Genomic DNA, 17,903 nt, shown 5'->3' with positions numbered 1-17,903 from the left:
AAAAGAAGGTGTCGGAAATTGTAACACTGCAGCAAAGCATCCCCAGCGCTCCGCGCCGGGCAAATATGTCAACATGATCAGAGGCGAGGGAGGGGAGCGCAGGGGAGGGAAGCCAGGAGCCAGTCAGCCAGCCAGCGAGCGAACAGCCATTGGGGAAGCCAGGCCGAGAGAGAGGAGAGAGAGGGAGGAGACAGAGGGAGTCGCCTCTAAGGGGCTTAACAGAGACGAGCTGGCCCGCAACGCAGCCAGGAAACCAAAGAGAGGGGGTGGGGAAGCCTCTCTCGCTCTCTCTGGCTGAGCCAGCTCTTTGGGGCTTTTTTCAATTTGGACTTATCATCAACTTCTCCCGGCGAGGGCTTTCCATTTCGTCGCCTTCCTTCTCCGTCTCCATTGGGCAAGATCATGCTGGGTAGAGAGATCTAGGAGGCTCAAGGAGGTGGAGGTGGGGTGCCGATCCTCTCCCAGCTCCCCCCCACACACACGTCTGCCTAAGTCACCCCCCCTTCCCACACGCGGTTCAATCTTCTCTCGTTTCCACTAAAGTATTTGAGAGAAAGGTGTTTGGAAGCCCCTGTCCTTTTAACAACCTCCTTCCCCTCCCCCCTCCCGCGTTGCGAGCGCGCTCCTCCTCTCCCCCGGGTTCGATGGGATCGACGCAGCAAGGGCGCGCGCGCCCGCGCACACACACATACACGCAGACACGTGTCACTCTCGGCCTGTCCTTGTGAGTATTTCCCGTCTGTTTCTTTTGGCTTTCGTGCTAGCTGAAGCCAGGCGGGTGTCCCCTTGAGATGGAAAGAAATGGGGCATTGCGGGTGGGCATATGGTTAGGGTTTTGGGGAGGGAAGGTAAAAGGAGGGCATTTTCAGTGGGTTGATAACGTCGAAGTTGCTCAGAAGGGTAGAGCGTGCGGCGCTATAGGTGAGCGATGAAAGTCACCAGCATTCCTTACTTTAGGCAGTTATCAAGGGTTTTATGACACCTCTCTCCTGATATTTGCTATCATCCACACCCGGGGTTACGGTTATATCGCTTTGTTTTGGTCTTGAAAGGAATAGTCTGATAGATGAGCTTCTGGGTTCAGGGAATCTCTGCCTCTGGCCTCCATCCGCCAGTCTCCTTGCAGCCCCCCCCCGCATCCGCAGCCCCCCTCTCCCTGATCTTTCCGACGTTTGGCCAGGGAAAAGGTGAGGGGAGACGTTGCCTAGGCTTGCTGGCTTAAGGGACTCTCTCTCCCCAGGATCGCCTTTTACGACGCGCCTGGGGCCTACCTTCTCCTTTCTTCACCCTAGCCTCCTCCCCCCCTCTCGTAATTGTCTCTGGGATCAGAGGTGACTCACCTCCCCCCTGTTTGTTTAGCGCATTTGAAAAACAAACGGTGTAATCTCACTGTCTGAAATGAATGAGACCTGGTCTGTATGTTCAGAAGGAGGAAAGTCGAGGTTGGGTGGGGGAGAGAGCTGGAAGCCCAGAGAGGGTCTTGTCCTAACAACAACAACAACAACAACAATATACACAAGACAAAGTCCTCTCTGGGCTACAAATCCTGCCTCGCCCTGCCCCAAACTCTGTTCTCCTCCAAAACCTACAGAACAAGACTGGCTCATTTCAGACAGTGGGATGTCACCTTTTTGCTTCTCAAACACCATCATCACCCTGGCATCTCCCTTGTATGCAGAAGGCCCTGCATCTTCTGGTAGGGCTGGGAATGTCCCATGCCTGAAATCCTGGAGAGCCGCTGCCTGTCATGCTAGACCAGTAGTGTAGCAGCAAATTCAGAAGGACAGGGTCCCTTCATGTTAGTCGCAGACACACCCCTCCCCATTTTTTGCTGCCGAGTTTAAAATTAGATCTTTGTTGACGCCTTCTCCCACAACAACAGAGGGCCCTAGGAGCCATTCAGCATGAAAGGGGAAGGTGCTAGCTACTGAGAAAAGTCTTCTCCGTGGCTGACTTGCCTCCCTGCACTCTGACTGGCTCCGCTCAACAGGAAAAGGAGAAGGAAGCGGGTTAAAAGACTCTTCTCAGTGGCTAACACACTCCCCTTTCATGCTGATTGGCTGGTAGGATGCTAGAAACATAGGGACCCTGCTTCCCAAAATCTATGGGTCTATAACCCCCAAGACCCTGAAGAGTATATCCCTGGTGTAGACTATTCAGAGCTAGCTAGAACAAGGGTCTGACTCGCTATAAAGCAGATTCCTGTGTTGTCTCCTTCGACTCAGAGTAGACCCACTGAAATGATCCTAAGTGATCCATGCCCGCTCATTTCAATGGGTCTCCTCTAACACTGGTGATTATTGTTGTGGTCTTGGAGCCCCGGCGCCGAATGAGTTACTTCTCATCCCAGCTTGGACACCTCCCCTTTGGGGGTTGAGCGAGCTGAGGGAAGTAGAGATTAGGTTTACGGGGGCGCTGAGCTTGTTGGGGCCGGGAATTGGGGAGTGGGAGATGCTGGCTTGGGCTGGAAGAGCGTTTGTGTAGGGGGATTGTTGTTGCTGCGGGGGGGGGGGAGGAGGGCAAAATACAAAGGATAAGGACCGAGCCGCTCCTCCCGGGTCGATCTCTCCAGCCAACGCCTAGTCTCTCTCTGTCTCTCTCTCTCTCTGCCGGTTTATCTTAGGGAGCCGGAGCCGGTCTGATCTGCCTCGAAGTTGGCAGATCACAGGAAGGCCTGTTTAGTTTGGGAAGAGTTTTTAGAAAAGAAAAAAGAAGCACACATGTGTGAGCGGCGTGGCGCGTGCTGCCAGGGGCGTGTGCGCGCTCGCTGCGTGGGAATGTGCTCGACTTCCTCGGGCTGAGAGGCTGCTAAGTTAGACGCGAGCCTATTTGGGGGCGGGGGCGAGCGGGGGCTCCGGATAGGATGACGGGGGCTCTAGGTAGGGGCCTGGGGGTGCGCCCAGGCCCGTCGGAGCGCCTGCCCTGATTCACCGGCGCACGTGAGAAAGGCGCAGAGATTGGCAGAGAGAGGTACGCAGCGGATAGGCTGGACAGAAGCATACAGAGGCAAGAGGACACCAAGGTCCAGAAAAGATTCAGGGATACTACACCAATGCGGTGTAGAGATTATTTATTATTTTATTAATTATTTGATCTATATCCAGCCCTTCCTCCCAGTAGGAGCCCAGGGCGGCAAAGTTAGATTAGTGTTGGGTTAGGAGGCCTGGGGCACCTGCAGTGCAGGACCATAGCCGGGGAGGAGGGCCGCCCCCCAAACATTTCTGCCCCCGAAGTTGTTGTTGTTGTTGTTTTTTACAAAATTTAAATAATTCAATTTATAATAGAAAATTTATTTCTTCTTTCCTATTCCCTCACCCCACCCCGAAATTTTATGTCGGCTACGGGCCTGCTGCAGGGTTCGAGTAAATCCCGAACTGGGGCATGAAGCTCCAGGGAGCATCTCGGGCCAGTCACTGGCTCTCACCCTCACCCTCTACCTCTCAGAGTTGTTGCTGCGAGGATGAAAATAGAAGGGGATGCACAGGCCACCTTGAGCTTCTTGATCCAGGGGTTCCCAAACTCGCCCACCCCCAATGCGGATCACGGCTTAGGTCTTGGCGGATCACGGAACGACCTTTCTGTCTCTTATAGCAATTGTCACGGGCAGTGTTAGGCGCTGTAGGATTTCTATCGGTATTTTTAATTGCTTCTGTTGTTTCTTCTGCTGTATTTCATTGTTCTTACAATTTGCATTCTTGCAGAATTAATATTACATACAATAATACAAGGGGGGGACAAGCAATACAAATTAAAATCAGGATGAGTATTTATTACAAACATGGCACGGACCACCCGAACGCAGCTGAGGGACCGCTGATGGTCCACGGATCACAGTCTGGGAACCCCTGCGTTGGCATAGAAATGTATTACTAAATACACGACAGCAATTTTTGAGAATGAGACAAAGAAAAAAGGAAATAAAAATAAGAGAGGGAGAGGATACAAAATTAAGAAAGGCCATGGCTTGTGTTCACCTAAGTCCTCCTCCGAGAAGACTCTTTGAAATGAATGAACCCAAGTTAGTGATGCCTGCAGGGGTGTTGACGTCAGGGGTCTCGGGGGTTTCAGACTTCTTACTTTTTTGGAAGCAGGGTCCCAATGTCCCCAGCATCCTACGAGCCAATCAGTACAAAAGAGGAGTGTGTTAGCCACTGAGAAGAGTCTTCTAATATGTTTCCTTGTCCTTTCCTTTTGTTTGGAGTCAATTAGAGTGAAAGGAGGTGAGTCAGCTACTCAGAAGACTCTTTTCAGTAGCTAACACTCCCCTCCCCTTTCTCATGCTGATTGGCTCCTAGGGATGTCTGTTGTGTTGTGGGAGAAGGCATTAACAAGAATCTCATTCTCAACCCAACAGAAAAAAAGGGGGGTGGCAGTGCCTATCATGAAGGGACCCTGAATTTCTGAATTTGCCACTAGGCTACTGGATGCTTGCTAACTTCACTGGTTCTGCTCTGAGTAGGGCTAACTTTGAATGCCACCTAGCATTTATGTTCCCTTGACTGTGTTCTCTTTGGATGCGCCCCCCCCCCCAGGAACAATGTCTGTGTGAGCATCACTCTTATCAGCCCCTAGAGGTGGAAGTGGACCGGCGGCGTGAGGGAGAAAAAGACCCACGTTTCTGGGTGGAAGGCTGTCGGCGTGGGTGTGTGAATGGCAGGCCATGCACATGAAACGCCCATGTATCCATGATGTACGCATATTTGTCGTACAGGGGAACGTTACATAATTACGCCTGGGAGATGCCGAGGGTGGAAAGGGCCAGCGTAATAATGGGGATCTGGGCGGTATTATCTTTCTCTACCCCCCCTCCCAGCCTCAGTTCCTGAAAGAAGAAAAAGATAAAAGGGATTGGGTTGTTGGAAGACATGCAAACATTTTTTTTGGTGGGGAGAGGGAAGGTCAGCTTTGGCCAGCGATGTGCGGGCAAAACGTATCCACCGCGATTACGTCTTCTAACTTTTTTTTTTAAAGGGAGCACATGGCTAAGAGCTCTTGGCGCCAGCGGGGGTGAAACCCTCGCAGACAGAAGCAGCGTCTAGAATCACTTTGCATTCGCCCAAAATATCTCCCCTTCCTTCTCCAGCCGTGACCCCTTAGAAGGAGCCCGGAAAAGGGGGGGAAAGTGAGGGGGTCGTGGGCTAGTAAGGAGGGGGTCGCGGGAGCTGAACGGAAGGAAAAGGAACGAGTGAGAGAGAGACGCGTGTCCGCGGTCCCCAAAGACCTGGCCCCTTGCAGCCAGTCTCTGAGCGACTGAGAGCCCTGACCTATATGGACACGTTGGCTCAGAGGGAAGTGGGGCTGACTTTCCAGGGAAGTTGTGTCTACGGCTACAGCCTGTCCATCCCTTTGGCTCCCGTTTCAGCTTGTAGTGAAGAAAGATTGCGGGGTGGTGATGGGGGGCAGGAAGGGACTAGGCTGTGGAGAGAGACTGGGAGTCTTCCTGTTAGAAACTAGACTTTTGTCCCCTCTTCTCTACTTTCTGGACTGAGTTCCACGAAGAGGGGAAGGCGGCAATATCGTACGGACTACAAACTCCCCTCCCCGCGCCCCCTCCCCAGTCTCAGGTTGGGTTGGGAGCTGGTTCTGGTTGAGGCCTTCTGCATGAACCGCGAAAATCTCTCTCTCTGTCGGTAAAAGCCAAGAGCGGGTTCAGGGAGTCTCTCTCCGGTTCTCTCCTTAGCTCAGGAGGACAAAGCTGTATTCGTCTGCCGAGGCGGAGAGCCGTGTGGGCCTTCCGAGGGAGACTGGGCAAGGGCCCGACGGAGCCGCGGGCGTCGTGAGCTCCTGCCCTCCTTGCCAGCATTTTCAGCTGAGCATTCTTCGCCTGTTTCCTCCTCTAAAAGTTTCCCAAGGCCGAATTTTCAGGTGTTATTGGAGGAGAGCTTTGAGCATACCAAAGACTGCGAAAAAGGCACATAATTGGGTGTTAGAACAAATAAAACCAGAGCTATCCCTAGAAGCTAAAATGATGAAACTGAGGTTATCTATCATACTTTGGACACATCATGAGAAGACATGATTCACTAGAAAAGACAATAATGCTGGGAAAAACAGAAGGGAGTAGAAAAAGAGGAAGGCCAAACAAGAGATGGATCGATTCCATACAGGAAGCCACAGACCTGAACTTACAAGATCTGAACAGGGTGGTTCAGGACAGATGTTATTGGAGGTCGCTGATTCATAGGGTAGCCATAAGTCCTAAATGACTTGAAAGCACATAACCACCACAACAAAGCATCAGTGTAGTGGCAAATTCAGAAGTGCAGGGTCCCTTCATGATAGTAGCAGCCCCTCCTTCCTTTTTTACTGCTGGGTTGAGAATGAGGTCCTTGTTAATGCCTTCTCCCACAACAACAGACCTCCGTAAGAGCCAGTCAGCATGAAAGGGGAGAGCATTAGCTACTGAAAAGAGTCTTCTCCATGCCTGACTCATCTCCTTTCATTCTAATTGGCTCCAATCAGCAGGAAAGGACAAGGAAGCATGTTGGAAGACTCTTGTCAGTGTCTGAATAGCTTGTAGGGATGCTGGAGACATAGGGATTCTGCTGGGACCTGGCTCCCAAAAAAGTAAGGGGTCTAAGACCCCCTGAGACCCTGGACGACTATACCCTTGGGTGTTAGCCTACTTTACAGATGCTTTGTCCTCTCTCAATCTCAGGAAACCACAGTAAACTTTGCTCTCCATTCCCAAACTGAGAATCTTTCGTCCCAAAGTCAGCCTGCGCTTTCCCAGTTACTCTTGGTGGAAATCGTAGAAAGACGCCTCTCGCCCAACGCAAACACCTTGAAGAGGAGTTCGGACAGCAAACAACAACGGAATTCAGATTCAGCTGGAGGAAAGCGTCATTTTACAATGCCAAGTTTCAATGGAGGAGTGGTACACGAGGGGGGGAGAATAAGGACTTGAGCTTGGGCACCGCTTGTAAAAGCCTCAGGAAGTAGATACAGAAAGGCTTAGGAGGGGAAAGGGAAGGGCCGTAGCTCAGTGGTAGAGCATCTACCTCACGTGCAGAACGTCCAGAACGTCCCAGGTTCAAGCCTCGGCGTCTCCAAGTTGGGCTAGGGGAGACCCTTTCTTAAACAATGGAGAGCAGCTACCTGTTACTGTAGACAACAGCTGAGCTGGATGGGCCATTGGACCGGACTCAGTAGAAGCCAGTTTCCTATGTGAAGAAAGTGTGCATGTTTGGAAGGAGAGGGGGGAGATACTACCTATTGAAGTAGCCCGCCTTTAGCTAGGGATCACAATAGGATCTTCTGCGGTGCTGGTGGTGCAGTCCATGCGGCTAGGCTCGAAGGAAGGGTCGACAGAACGGCCATTCTTAGAACAGAGAAGTCCAAGTATTCAGTCTCAACCGTTGAAGAACTTTGCCTGTGAATTCATGGTCTTTTGAGCCCTACCCCTTTCTCCCCCCCCCCTGTTTACAGGCCTCTCTTTTCTTAATGTACTGTTTTATGCGTCGAACAAAGGGATGCTGGAGCCCATATGGAAACATGCCCAATGATAAACGTATAACCTTCTTAGACGCCCCAGCCCAATGATAAACGTATAACCTTCTTAGACGCCCCAAAACAGATCGTTGTGTTTGCTATTTATCTCATTGTTCATTTATTATATTTACATCTCGCCTTTCCTCCGGTTAGCTCAAAGCATCCTGCAGCCTGCACGGCGCTATCTCCACTCTGTCCCATTTTATCCTCACAGCAACCCTGAGAGGCAGGTTAGGACAGTCCATAGTTACTGGGCCAAGTAAAATCACCCACTGAGATTGATGACTGGTTGCGGATTTCAACCTGGGATTCTCCAAAAGTCCATATACCAACCGCTATACCAAACAAGTCAAGGCCTAATCTTCACCTTGTTCACTCAACAAGAAGTCCCACTGGCTTCAAGGGCCTCCAGTAAAGGTGTATAGGGTTGAAATCCTTTGCAAAATGACTTGAAAGTCAATCTCAATAGTGGGGTTTGTTTCTGAATAAACGTAATTGGGGTTGGGCTGTAATCCTGCGCAGGCTTAGTTGGAAGACATTTCAAGCCAGGATAATCTCTGTTAGTCTGGTTTTTTTTTGGGGGGGGGGAAATATCAACAAGACTCTTGTAGCACCTTAAAGAGGAACAATTTTATTATGGCATAAGCAGTAGTGTAGTGGCAAATTCAGCAGTGCAGCATCCCTTCATGATAGTCACAGCCACGCACCCTTTCTTTGTTGTGGGAGAAGGAGATCCTTGTTAGTACCATCTCCCACAACAACAGACATCCCTAGGAGCCAATAAGCATGAATGAGGAGAGTGTTAGCTACTGAAAAGAGTCTTCTCAGTGGCTGACTCACCACCTTTCACTCTGATTGGCTCCAATCAGCAGGAAAAGACGAGGAAGCAGGTTAGAAGACTCCTCTCGGCGGCTAACACACTTCCCTTTTATGATGCTTGGCTCGTGAGGGTATATATATGCAGGGACCCTGCTCCCAAAAAGGTAAGGGGTCTACGACCCCCTGAGACCCCAGACAACTACACCCCTGGGCATAATTTGTCCTGACATAGAACCTACTTCATCAGAAATTTAGGGCAGAATAAATGTTTAAGGTGGCAACCCTGACTCAGTTGAGAAGAAGCTCTCTTGAGTTCAATAGGACTTACACCGTTAGGCTTGCGTTGTTGAGGCTTCAAGGTGCTCTAACGCTTCTTATTGTTTTTTTTTCTTGGAAGACATTCCCATTGAATCGAAATGGATTTACTTCAGTGCAAAGGGAAAAAATACAGAGTATTGGGGTTGGTGGTATTCCTTGGGAAGTTACCTTGTCTGATTTGCCCCTGCCAGTGTGCTGTAGTAGTTAGAGTGTTGGACCTGAGAGACCAGGGTTCGAATCCCCGCACAGCCGTGAAGCTCGCTGGGTGACCTTGGGCCAGTCACAGCCTCTCAGCCTCAGAGGAAAGCAATGGTAAATCCCCTCTGAATACCGCTTACCATGAGAACCCTATTGGTAGGGTCGCCATAAGTCAGGATCTACTTGAAGGCAGCCCATTTCCATTTTTCAAGTTTCCTTCAGACGGCAGGAAAGAAAAAAAGGAAGGAGGGAGAGAGAATGTCTTTAGGTATACCAACAGGTCCTTCTACAATTTTACACACACGTATGCACGCACGCACGCACACACAATCTCTTGCCCTCCGCGCCCCTGTAGTTCAAACTCCGAAATGTTTACGGATTAATACCTGCAACTCTGAGCCCCTTGCTAATGGTGTGCAAACTTCCGCCAGTTCTGAGTGACCTCCCACACTAAGCCCCCTGGAGACTCGTATTCTGAAGGGAGGCTGCCCTAATCTAGGATCAAAAGCGGGAAGGTGCGAACGCTCTTTGTGTCTCCTCGCCAGCCTCGTTCCACCCCCACCCTCCTGCGTGTGATAAATCTACACTGGCGCCGACTGCGCGCTGGATGATTAATTTGCAAGCAAACCCCAAAGCCCCATGGCCGGCCATCTTAGTTAAATATTGGCCAAGGCTTGATGTTACATGTTGGCCCTTTTGCTGGACGGCGGGAGTCTTGCGGAGGAACTAGATCAACACATCTAACGAAGGATAAGGAGACAAGAAGGGGGAGGGGAGGAAGGGAGATAATGCCGAATTTCCCTTTGCTTTCTTTGGAGTCTCTAACCAGCCCCGATAAGGTCCATCTCGCCTCTTCAAGGAGGCGACTAAAGCCTTTTCTCTCGGTCTCTAACAAAAGTGGCTGAGAGGGGTGTGTGTGTGTGTGGGGGGGGGAGAGATAGAGGGAACAGAGCTCAGTCTTTTAACTCAAGGGCCAGGGTGGGGGCGGGATAGGATGGCTGAGCTGGCGACAAAGCTATCTGCTTGGAGGCGATCCTGCTGCATACCTCCAGCATCATCGAACCTACCTTGTGCCCCCCCCGCCCCCTAAGCTGGTAAGACCGTTTCTATTCGGCCCATCTTATTGGGGCACCAGTAGGGTTAAGATGCTGCTCCCCTCCTCCTTCTGTGAAAGAGGGCCTGCTTTTCTCAGGACTAGTGGAAGGTCAGGCACTTAAGGAAGGGCCCTAACTCAGTGGTACAGCATCTACTTTGCATGCAGAAGGTCCCAGGATCAATCCTCCAATGGCATCTTCAGGTGCTGATGGGAACGTTGTCCGGGCCTGAACCGTTCCTATCCCTAATCGAGACCCGCTGCCGCTCAGTTTTGACAATACTGAATCAGATGGACGAATGGCCCTATGTTCCTGTTGTCTATGAGGTGTCCTCTCGGATTTGGGGGCAGGCCGGTGTTCACCTCCATGCAGACGTGCATGGTCAGTTGGGTTCAACTGAACATGGGCTCAGTCGAAAGGTGTGCCCCTTTCTCCAGATTAGGAGGGTTTCAAAGGCGGGTCTTTAACCAGCTTTCTGTGGGGGTTCAAGTTTTATCATCTCAGCAACAGTGGAAAATAGGGTCAGGCCAAGGGGGGGAGAGAGAGAGAGAGAGAGAGAGAGAGAGAGAGAGAGATTTTCCCAGGGTCACCCAGTGAGCCCCGGAGCTGACTCTTAAGACTCGGCAGTCCAGGTCTAGCTTCGATTAATTCCAGGTCAATCAAACTAGGACAATCGTTTTGAAAACTTGAAATGCATATAATCTAGGCTGCCTTTTTAAAAAAAGTAGTCCTCAAATTGTACAGGATGAACTGACAAACACACGTGTTTACACTCCAGGATGCACTGTCCTCTTTCCTTCTCTCATTCATTCATTCATTTCATTGGCGATCACTCGTGGTTTCCGTTGGCAATGTAGAATTAGGTTTGTTGTGTTATGGCGCTTGAAATGCCTCTAAGTGGTTGGTGATTTGTTTATTTATATCCCGCCTTTCCTCCGGGGAGCTCAAGGCGGCACACATGGTTACCTCCTCATCCTCACAACAACCCTCTGAGGTAGGCTAGGCTAGCCCAAAGTGACCCAGTGAGCTTCATACCTGAGTGGGGATGTGAACGTGCGGTTCCTCAGTTCCTCTAACTCCTTGCAGATGTTGCTGGACAACTCTCTTCATCCCTGACCATTTGGCTGTGCTAGGTGAGGCTGATGAGTATTGGAGCCCAACTATGTCTGGAGGGCACTCCGTTAGCTATTCTTCCTCTAACTACTACACCTCACTGGCTCTCCACTTGTTTCCTTCGGACGTGGGTCTCACCGGGCCATTGGTGTCGGTCACAGTCATGATTTGCTGGCATTCATATCGGGCTTTCAACTGCTTAAAAGGCATCACCTGCTTTATTCCGTTGTCAGCCTTACAACAGCAACAACCCTAGGAAGTAGGTCTCTATTATCCTCCTATTGCAGGGGAACCGCCTAAAATGAGATAAGAACCAGCAACGACTTCCAGAGGCATGGGTTTTTAGCTAAGTACGCTATTTTAAAATAGGAGTACTTAGAAACGCTGCATTGGAGAGACACCAATTCCAGACGTGCCATTCCTTCCTTTAAAAATAGAACGCCCTCTTTCAACAAGCCTTTTAAGTGGAGACCTTTATCCTCGTCTGCATTTGTACTGGAACTATATTTTTAACTGTTTTTAAACGCTTTTCTATATGGAATTGCTTTTAAGAGGGTTTATATAGCTGGTTTTAATCATCTTTATGGTTGTAACTTTTTTTTACTTGTTTTGGACTGGTATATTTATCCTTGTAACCCACCTTAAGGAAAAGGGATTTAAATAAATGAATATAAATATAAATAAATAAATAAACCTTTGGGGAGGCTTTTATTAGGAAGGTTTATATCAAGTTAAGCCTTTGGCCCATCTTAGATTAGCGATCGCTCTCTGCACAGGTGGTTTCGAGCTTAATACATCCTCCACCCCCAAAAGCAGGCAGTATTTCTCTTCAGTCCACTGGTGGTGGGGAGGAGAAGTTACCTTGCGGGTCCTCGCCGTAAATATCCCGCGAGCCGTGTGCGTGAGGTCCGGCGACCGGGCTATCACCCACTTAAACTTTCACCCCCACGCTCCCGTATTGGAGGGCGGACAGACTGGGAGGCGTTACTGACGACCTGTCCATGTTGATACAATGGCTCTGGAAGGCGTTCTGCTGCTCATTAAGGAAGGGTCCTGCGTGGGGGTGGGGCGGGGCAGTTAGTCAATCAGCTCTCGGACTGCAGAAACTTTTACGCCTCGTGGGAATGGGAGATCCCAGGAGTGCAACACAGTCGTCTCCGCGAGCCCAGCCCTCTTTCGCTCTAGCTCTAAAAGGTAGGTAGGTAGGTCGTGGCACCAGCCCATCTCCTGGGGAATCCGGCCGCGTGGCCTCATTCCTTAGAAGTTTCCTTTGGCAAGGTGGAGAACGGGTCGCCTTGCTCAGACTGGCCTGCAAATGACCAGCTTCAAAGCGACTGCAAGTGACAACCTTCCAAAGTCCACTCATCCGTTGGACCTGCCGAATCACACCGTTTGTGCAACTTAAGAAAGCGGTCCCGGTGAATCAGTCAGTAGGTGTTAGTGTGTGTGTTTCTATTGTAAAAAGGTGTAAAAAAAAAACCCCGCCTGTACACAGAGGAGGCACTATCATGCCAGTGGCATTCCTTCTAATTTTTTATTTTATTTTAATGAGCAGCACATAGTGAAACTGGAATTTGCTCCCACCAGAGGCAGTGATGGCCACCAGCTTGGATGGCTTTAAAAGAGGATTAGACAAATTCGTGGAGGATCAGGCGATCCGTGGCTATTGGCCATGACTGCATTGCTCTGACCTCGCAGTCGGAGGCAGTATGCACCTGAATGCCAGCTGCTGGAAACCCAGAAGGAGAAAGTGCACTTGTATTCTGGTCCTACTTGTGTGCTTCCCATAGGGGTATCTGGCTGGCCTCCCTGAGAACAGGACACCAGACTAGATGGGCCATTGGCCTGATCCAGCAGCTCTTCTTATGTTCTTATATGCATGCACCCGCTTCCCCTCCTTCGACATAGGAAGCCTTGTGGTTCCTGGGGGGGGGGGGAGAGAGAGCTATGACACAGTACAGAGCATCTGCTTTGCATGCAGAAGGGACCAGGCAGAATGTCCAACATCTCCAGTTGGGGCTGGGAGACCGCCCAGTATATGAAACCCTGGAGAGCTGCCAACAGCCAGTGTGGACAAGATGGACCAAAGATCTGACTCAGTTTAAGGCAGCTTCCTATGTCCATATATGGAGTTAGACGTTCAGTCCTTCAGGCTTAGTATTGTCTCCACTGTATTTTTAAAGCAGTGTCATACCACTTGAAGCAGCCCTGGCTTCCTCCCAAAGACTCCTGCGAACTGTAGTCCGGTACTTCTCAAGAGTGGTTTAACTGTCAATCCTTTTTCCCATGGAACTCTGGGAACTGTAGCTCTGTGAGGGGAATAGGGGTCTCCTAACTACTCTCAAAGCCATCAACAACTATATTTCCCAGGACATTGAAGAAGCCATGTTGTTTAAAGTGGTATGACACTGCTTTAAATGTATGGTGCAGACGAAGCTGTGGCAGAGGAGTCTTTTCCAGTCTAACCTGGACATTGAACTTGGGACCTTTCACATGCCAAACATGTTCTGTACCACTGTACAACCCTTTCCAAATATGACTGCTTTCCTCTTTGCTCATTCATTGCCTGGCGCCAACACTGTTATCTTTTTGGCGCGGGTCAAGACTTTCCTCTTCTCCCAGGCATTTTAGTATATGTTTTAAATTGTTTTTATATTGTTTTAAATTTTAAAATATGTGTTTTAAATTGTATATTTGTTTTAATGTTTTTGATTGCTGTTAACTGCCCAGAGAGCTTCCGCTATGGGGCGGTATACAAGTGCAATAAATAAATAAATAAACCACGTATTACAATTATGTGCCTCCCAAGGAAGTCAAAGTGACTGGCATGATATCCTCTCTTTCTCTCCTTCCCCTTTATCTTCACAACTCTCCTTTGATGTAGGTTGTGCTGAGAAATAGCGAGTGGCCCAAGGTCACCCAGTGAACTTTATGGCTGAATGGGGTTGTGATTTGGTTCCATTCCAATGCATTAATCACCACACCACACAGGCTCTTCAATCAGTTACTCCACCAATCAGCTAAAAACTAACTCATATTACTAACTGGCAGGGATTTATTTAACCTGGTGAGAGCCCCTATATATAACTTCCTAGCAATGTTTCTAGAGGGGTAGCTGTGTTAATCTCTTGTAGCAAAAAATAAACAAAAACACACAGAGTCTTGTGGCACCTTAAAGACTATCCAATTTATTATGGCATAAGCTTTCATGGACACAAGCCCACTTTGTGAAAAGTATAAAGCAAAATCTTAGTTGGCAGGTTTATAAAGGAGAAGGTTGTAAGGTGGGGGTTGAATAGGAGTGAGATGTAGTAGTAGTAGTAATAGTAATAGCAGCAGCAGCAGCAATAATAATAATAATAATAATAATAATAATAATGCAGTCAATGATATTATAGCTATAAGCTACAATCCAATAAACACTTACCTGGGAGTAAGTCCCATTGAAACCAATGGAGCCTTCTTTGGAGTTGACATACATTGGATTGCAGCCTAAATGTATGTCAAAACAGGCACACCTTTTACAATAGCAGATTGTTAACAACTTACTCAGCATTGCTGAGATGATTAAATTTAGACCTATAATGGCATAGGGAGCCATTCCTAAGAAACAGTCATAGGTACCATGAAAGATATATCAGCATTGGTGATAAAATCCTATGTCTTGATTTAAACCACAAGTGATGGCATTGAACTTCTTGATGAATTTTAATTTAGCTGTTTCATGCTGTAGTTTTCCTATGAACAATTAATTAAACTATTAATTTAATGAACTGCCTTCAAGTTGATCCCAACTTATGGTGACTCTATGAATAGGGTTTTTCTGTTAAGCGGTATTCAGAGGCATAGTGGTTAAGGTGTAGTGGTTAAGGTTTTGGACTATGACCTGGGAGACCAGGGTTCGAATCCCACATAGCCATGAAGCTCACTGGGTGATCTTGAGCCAGTCACTGCCTCTCAGCCTCATGAAAACCCTATTTGTAGGGTCGCCATAAGTCGGAATCGACTTGAAGGCAGTACATTTACATTTTTTTTACCATTGCCTTCCTCTGACGCTGAGAGGCAGTGACTGGCCCAAGGTCACCCAGTGAGCTTCATGGCTGTGTGGGGATTCAAACCCTGGTCTCCCAGGTCATAGTCCAACACTTTAACCACTATGTCACACTGGCTAAACTATTGGAAGGGTTTAATTTTAGCATCAAGGCACTCCTGGTTTCCAGTTTGCTCTCTCCCTTTTGGAAGCGTGACCTCAGCAAAACCACAAGAGGAAGTGCTTCTGGGCATGTGGAAAAAGCATTTTTTCCTTGCTATGGGGGTGGGGAATGAGAGCTAATGCGCTAGTTGCTAGGGTCTAAGCTCTCTTTAAATGGGTTCACCATGAGTTCTTTTCACATTCCCCTCTTTCACATGGGCAGTGTGTGGATAATACTGCTAATATGACAGGGTTGTGGCACAAATTACTGAGATAATGTGGAGTGCTCTGAATGCTCCAGAGTGCTATGTAAATATGGTCTAATATAAGTGCCACAGACAACTGAATTTCTCCTGGATATGTATGCTGAGTGTTCAATAACTACAGCTGACGGCCTTGCCACGTATTTGAGATTGAAGGTGGGGGTAGGACAATCTGAAATGGGGATCACATTTTAGTGATCTCCTAAGCTCTCACACAATAAAAGACACATGAACTGTAGATGTCTGGAATAAACTGGCCCTTTTCCAAGTCACATTTTTTTTAATGGATTCTGCTGGTGACAACAGGTGCTGTTCCTTGGCCTTGGAGCAGGCCGTAAGAGGAGCTATTTGGAGGTGAGCCTTGGCAGATAGCAGATGTAGGCAGCCAGCTAGGCCTCCCTCCTGTACATTTTCCTCTGCCTTTCCTGCAAGGAGCTCAGAGCAACAATATATGTCAGCCCCCACCCTTAATCTGCACAACAGCCCAGTGAGTTTGGAAAGTTAGGCAATGGGTCTTTTGTTTATCCAAATGAGGAACTGATAGTAATTTCATATCTAAATCTGGAAGGGAAAGGAATGGGTGTGAGGCTTAGAACTAAATCTAGGAACTTTCCATTGTATATCCAATGTTAGTCCTACTCAGAGTAAACCCATTATAATGAATATACTTTAGCCTTTAATTTACATATATACCTACATGTAGATATATTAGGAGGTGGAAACCCACCCACCCCACACACACACATAGGCTTGCAGGTTCTTTTCTCCAAAAGAGGTCTCTGACTCAGGGAGAGACCAAGATGGAAAATGGAAATGGCCTGCCTTCAAGTCAATCCTGAACAGGGTTTTCATGGCAAGCGGTATTCAGAGGTGGTTTACCATTGCCTCCCTCCGAGCTGAGAGGCAGGACTGGCCGAAGGTCACCCAGTGAGCTTCATGGCTGGGTGGGGATTTGAACCCTGGTCTCCCAGGTCATAGTCTAACACCTTAACCACTACACCACACTGGCTGTCCAGACCAAGATAATGAACTTCAAAGACAGAAGAAACAGATTGGCTGGGCTGGATGAGTCACTGAAGGCCTATTAGGGCTGTGTAGCATTTTACTGAGAATTTCCCCAGAATCCCAAAACTGTCTTAGCAAAAAGCTCTCCTGAGCAAGCCCCATCGGGGTAACTTCAGATGCATGACCCATTCCTTTCCTTCTAGATGAGGTTGACAAGGAACCTATGCTTGACATTCCTGAATTGTCTTCAGTTGTTGTCATCCCTTAGGACCAACCTATTGCAAGCCCTACTGCAATGGGGGGGGGGAGGCTAAAGTTCTCCTAAGTGGTCTCTACAAAGGGGTGTAGACAGGAGAATTTCCCCCATGGATGTTGTCCAGAGATTCCACCTTAAATTGTGACAAGTGTATCATCTCTCTGACGGATCCCCCCCATCTCCCCTCTCTCTGTGATTCAACACCCCCCCCCACATCCCTCTGTTCACTCTTTCCCGTTTTGAGGAGTTTTGTTGTTCTTATATTTCTTCAAGTCCATTACAACTTATGGCGACCCTATGAATCTTTTTTGTCTATATCTATGGGGTTTTCATGGTAAGAGGTCTTCAGAGGTGGTTTGCCATTGTCTTCCTCTTAGCCTACGGCACCCGGTATTCCCAGGAGGTCTCCCATCCAAGTACTAACCAGGCCTGACTCTGCTTAGCTTCCGAGATCAGACGTGACCGGGCGTGTCCCGGGTTGTATACGCTTATAATAGAATGTCCCCATGTCCTTAAAGGAGTGACAGGGACCCTGTGGCCCTGAAGAATCCAAGTTGTTGGACTCCAACTCCAGTCATCCCCAGCAAGCATGGCCAATGACGGGCGATGAAGGAGTTTTAGTCCATGCAGAGATGAAGGGCCACAGCTTCCCCGTCCCTCCCCTAAAGGATTAGCCACACTCATCCCGGAGAGCTCAGGCAAGGGTGATCAGTTCCTCTTAGACATCAGAGCTAAACTGAGTCTCCATGTCTAGGGATCTGAATTGTCTCTGGCACTGGCGACGAACAAGGGCTTCCAGGAGGCATCTGGCTGAGCCGTGTTGGAAACAGGATCATGGGCTCGATGGATCTTGGATTTGCTCCAGCAGGGCTTTTGGCAATGTTAGCATGTCCTTATGTTTGGCGTTTTAAGAGCCAGAAACTCTGGTCGGTTGCTTCCTCTGTTTGCACATCCAGAGCCTCTTTTTGATTATGACCTGCTTGTTTCTCTACCAAGAAGAAAACACCTGCGTGCGAGCGAGCGCATATTTGTATTAAAAAACGATCCCCTTTCCTGTAACTTACGCTTACGTGTCCTTTGACATAGTCTCTGAATTATTGATCACGACAATTTAGTGCAAGAGTCAGAATATTTTCTCTGTGCGGGTGCGCGCG

At 48.7% G+C, this 17,903-nt stretch overlaps 1 long non-coding RNA gene and 1 pseudogene across 1 annotated transcript in view; one reads left to right on the top strand and one right to left on the bottom strand.

The window, feature by feature from the left end:
• The window catches only part of LOC133373234 (uncharacterized), a 43,510-nt gene that overhangs the window by 1,192 nt on the left and 24,415 nt on the right, over positions 1–17,903 (top strand). The window lies entirely within an intron of this gene.
• On the bottom strand, positions 17,125–17,243 carry LOC133373553 (5S ribosomal RNA; annotated as a pseudogene).

The sequence above is a fragment of the Rhineura floridana genome, chromosome 19, assembly GCF_030035675.1.
Source record: "Rhineura floridana isolate rRhiFlo1 chromosome 19, rRhiFlo1.hap2, whole genome shotgun sequence".
Taxonomy (NCBI): Eukaryota; Metazoa; Chordata; class Lepidosauria; order Squamata; family Rhineuridae; genus Rhineura; species Rhineura floridana.
Note: the sequence above shows the minus strand (reverse complement) of the source record. Positions and strands in the feature narration are given on the sequence as shown.